The sequence below is a fragment of the Otolemur garnettii genome, unplaced genomic scaffold (genome assembly GCF_000181295.1).
Source record: "Otolemur garnettii isolate 467f Iridium unplaced genomic scaffold, OtoGar3 scaffold00171, whole genome shotgun sequence".
NCBI lineage: Eukaryota > Metazoa > Chordata > Mammalia > Primates > Galagidae > Otolemur > Otolemur garnettii.
In genome coordinates this window covers 842313-846950 of record NW_003852566.1, presented here as the reverse complement: position 1 = coordinate 846950, position 4638 = coordinate 842313, and the positions used below count along the sequence as shown (strand labels likewise).

Below are 4638 nucleotides of genomic sequence, written 5' to 3'. Positions count from 1 at the left end.
AAAAAAAAACAATATTGAAAATATATCAGTATAAGAGTTAACAGAAAGAAAATATATCAATAAAGTCAAAACTATTAAACAATATACAAACTTAAGCTGTACCCATCTGTCTTTTTACTTAAAATACATTTAAACATAGTGTTTATACATTAAATTATTTCCTCAATAAATACTGCCTAGCCCCTCATACCATAGGCTAAGGGAATACAACCCTGAGCAAGGCAGACCTTGTCTTGCCCTCCAGTTTTAGAAGAGCAAACAGATTCCACGTGAGCGAGTGGAAGACATGAGGCTAGGCCAGCCCGAGAAGGGACAGCAGCAGAGAGGAGCTAGGGACGGACACACATTTATGAGACTAGCAAAATGTGAAAAGCAATTAAAACCTAGCAGTGGGGTCACTCGATCAAAGGACACACTTACACTTTGCCTCTATCTGCACAAAAACACAGATCAATTCAAGAAGTGGGGAGGGAGGTAAGTAAGCTCAGTGTGGGGGTATATGGCACCTATAGCTTCTAGGGCGAAGAACTTATCTACAACTCAGACTTTACCTTATAAATGAAAACAAAATAACCTAATTATATGTACCCTTATATTAATCCAATTTTTTTCAACAGGTGAAAAAAGATTATATAACCAAAAGATGTGTATCTCCATAATATTATGAAATACAAAAAGTTAAATTGCAATTACTACTTGGCCATAGTATTTTAGCCAATTTTTATCTCATTCTTTATTTTCCTCTAGCTTTTCAATGCTCTACACTGAAAAAACAAACAAACTTTTCTATAACTGGGCGAATTTTAAAAATTGCTAAGTTAGGGTGGCCCCTGTGGTCAGTGAGTAGGGCGCCGGCCCCATATACCAAGGGTGGCGGGTTCGAAAAGAAAAAAATAGCCGGGCATTGTGGCAGGCGCCTGTAGTCCCAGCTACTGGGGAGGCTGAAGCAAGAGAATCGCTTAAGCCCAGGAGCTGGAGGTTGTTGTGAGCTGTGACATCACAGCACTCTCCTGAGGGCAACAGAGTAACACTCTGTCTCTAAAAAAAAAAATAAATAAATAAAAAAAATTGCTTCAAGTTAAAAAATTTTTTAAACAGTTAAGCACTTTTAAGGTTCAGGTAGCCAAGTATAGTTAAAATAATGCTTTAATGCTTGGCTTTCTAGGGCAGAAAATAACATTCCTGAAGAACATGTATTTCATACAGGGTGACAGGTTCTGAGCTATCAATTTAGATCCAGAACTTGTTTTGGCTGACCTGACAAGAACGTTGATTGTGAGCCACATGTGAGGCCGTGCACGGAGGAGCCTGCTGCACCTGTCTCATCCCAGCACACCCCTGAGGGACGCTGTAGCCCCCTGGACGTCCAGGTTCCCGTGGCAGCGTGCGTCACGGGTCTCTCTGCCGTTGCTCAGGCTGCACCACTGGCCCAGTGCCTTTCCTCCCTGCCCCACCTCACATTCAAGGCTCACCACCTCGGTCCATTTCTTCCTTCTGAAAATCTGGATCATTCCTGTGCATTCCAGGGCATATGCCATTATCCCAACAAGACCCAGAATGTCTAGCTGACTGTTCTCGGATCTGTGTCCTTGTCAATGACTGTGACCTGTTTGTGATGGTTTCTTTTGTGTGTCAACTTGGCTGGGCTACAGTGCCCTGTCGTTTGCTCAGACATCTGGAGAACAGTCCAGACACTGTGGTGCACATAGGCTTTAGATACAATAGACATTGGCAGTCGGCTGACTTTACATAAAGCAGATGGCCCTCCATCGTGTGGGTGGGCTTTCTCCAATCAGTTGAAGACCTTAAGGGAACAAGCTGAGGACCTCTGAAGAAGAAGAAATTTGGCCACAGACTAAAAATTCTGCCTGAGTTTCTAGCCTTCTGAGCGAGACTGCAAGCAACATCAACCCTGACAGAATTCTGAGGCTGCAGCTTGCCCTGTGGATTTGGGGTTTGTCAGTCCTCAAAATTGCATCATCTGATTTCTGAAAATAAATCTGGATAGATAAAGAGACAGATGGGGAGGTGCATGATTCTCCTACGATTTCTGTTTCTGTGGAGAACCATGACTGACATGCCACTTTGCTCCCCATGCTTAGGGGCTGCACCCACAGTCTGGCAGAGCCTGGCCAGTGAGGTGCAGAGTAAGCAGGGTAGGGGGGGTGGGGTGGAGCAAGGGGGAAGGAAGAGACAGAATGGGGTTAGGTGGGGTGGGATGAAGAAACAGAACAAGGGCCTTCATGGCCACCACCCCGCCCACCTTGAGGACTCATCCTCATTCTTGTTTATGTGAGTGTTGTCACTGTAGAACTCCAGGAACTGCCATCCGTCAGATGACACTGTAAATGTCACACAGGAATTACACAACATGGTGGCCCTACTGGTGCCTAAGGATGAAGATGGTCTCCAAACAATTAAGTGAAAGCCAGGATCTGAAAAGACATGAGCCATTGGAATCAGAGACTTGGGTCCCGCTCTTGGCGAGTTCCTTAGTCTCCCGTCTGTTCCCTCATTGGTCTAGTGAAGGTGGGTCTCTTCTTCCTCTCACCTGATTGTTAGATGTGGGACACTGTACTGAAAAGGCCCTGGGAGCTGCCTGGCAGGTCCTTGGTGTCTGATTCGTGGCACTGTCATTCATGGAGCTGGAGAAGACTCAGAAAGGAACTGACTTGTGGGTGGGAGGAAGTGAACAGCTTTGTAGGGAGTGTTGACCTGGAGATGTTTGAGGGACATCATAGTCGTAAATACCACTCAGGACGTTGGAAGTAAGAGTGGTGCTCAAGACATGGTCTGGGACACAGATAAACTAAAGGGCATCAGTGCTATGGGATTAGGTGGAGAATGTAGGGAAGAAAAGAGTCCTAAGGGAGCCCAGCCCGGAAAGAGAAGACAGGGTAGTAAGTGAGGAGAGCAAGGGGTTGGGGATGGCGAAACAGGAACGCCAAGAAGGTGGGAGGCCCCGCTGTGTCGACCTCTGACCCAGGCCAAGCTGTGGGAACAATAGTGGTCTGAACCACATGGCCACATGGAGTCCGTCAGCAACTGTAACGAGGGTGACACGAGGGGACGCTGCCAAGAGGCTGCAGCATCTGTGGGAGGGGCGCACAGACACCTCTTTGCAGAACGTTGACTGAGCAGGGCAGAGAAGGGGGTGGGTGGTGGGGTTGGGTCAAAAGTCGAGACCCAGGTAAAGGTACAGCAAGGGACACAGTTTTGGAAGGGGGACAGTGGGGTCACATATGTTCTAATGGCACCTGCAGTGTGTCTGGTGGCAGCCAGATGAGTCATGAGGCAAAACTGAGAACTGAAGGGGAGTGGATGATGGTGGGGGGAGATAGAAGCCATGGAGTTATCACCAAGGAATCTGGGGAGCCCGGTCACATTGAAGGTGTATTTGTGATTCAGTGGTGGAGAAGGCAGATGGGGGAGGACAGCAGGCATTCCAAGCCCCATCCCGTTAGGGGCTTAGATTTGAGAACAGCTGAGATGTGATGCTGAGCTTGGCTTTTATTGATATATACTATGTCATGCAAAATTGGAACCACCTAGAAATCAAGGTCGGAGCAGATAGACAGCCAGAATGTGGAGGAAGGGTGAGTCCAGGACTGGGTGTGAGGGGAGGGGAAGGCCGTGAGTGGGCCTGGCAGTGACAGCATGCCTTCAGTGTTCCGTAGGATGTGACTGGGGCAGGGGAACTTAGGCATGGGGTGGGGAGACAGTGTGCTCAGCAGCCCCTGAGCAATGAAGCCTCCCTTCTGAGAGGAGGCAGCTGAGGATGGAGAGAGACCTGTGCACTCTTTCCAGAAAACATGCTGGAACAGAGAATATTGCAGGCCCAGGGGAACGTGGATGGTGGGTCATCATTCTTTCCAGGTAACAGCCAACTCCCAGCTTCTCCTACTCCCCTATCAGCTAGGAAAAGTCAGTGTACACCCTGCCCAGGGGAACTGTTGGCAGTGGAGGCTCAAGAACACGTGCCTCACCCGACACTCTACAGAGACTGCTAAGAACTAGAGACCCCCTTGCTGTCCCTGAGACATCTTGGCAAAGGTGGGAAGCTGCCTACCTGTACAATACAAGGCCAAGTGCAAACAACTTGCACCCCAGACAGCATGGACTCCTGAGCCATGCATTCAAATGCAGCTCTACAGCTGTGTGAATTAGCCCAATTACTTAACCTCTCTGTGCCTCCATGTCTTAATGTTCCAAATGGAGACCATAGCAGGAGCTACTGTGAGGATGGAATGAGTCCATGTGTGTAGCACGTGGTAAATGATTGATGCACCAAAGTTTCCCCAGACCAGTTTTGCAAGGGCCTCAAAGAATGGGTGATGTCTTAGAACCAGGTAAGGGAACGAGGAGGGGGCCCATTGGCCTTTGACTAGTTTAGAGAACCCTCAGCTGCCTTAGGATAATTCTCTAAGGCTTAAATAGAATGATAGATAAACAAAATTAAAATACATAAGATCAATAAACACAAGCTCTGGTTCAGCGCCTGTCGCTCAGCAGCTAGGGCACCAGTCACATACGCTGGAGCTGGAAGGTTTGAACCCGGCCTGGGTGTGCCAAACGACAATGACAACTACAACCAAAAAGTAGCCAAGGCTTGGCGCCTATAGTTCAACCGGCTAAGGC

General features: G+C 48.0%; 1 protein-coding gene across 2 annotated transcripts in view; it reads right to left on the bottom strand.

Moving 5' to 3' along the window:
* SLC2A9 (solute carrier family 2 member 9) overlaps positions 1 to 4638 on the bottom strand; it is a 224015-nt gene that overhangs the window by 217313 nt on the left and 2064 nt on the right. The gene's annotated exons all lie outside the window — the stretch shown is intronic.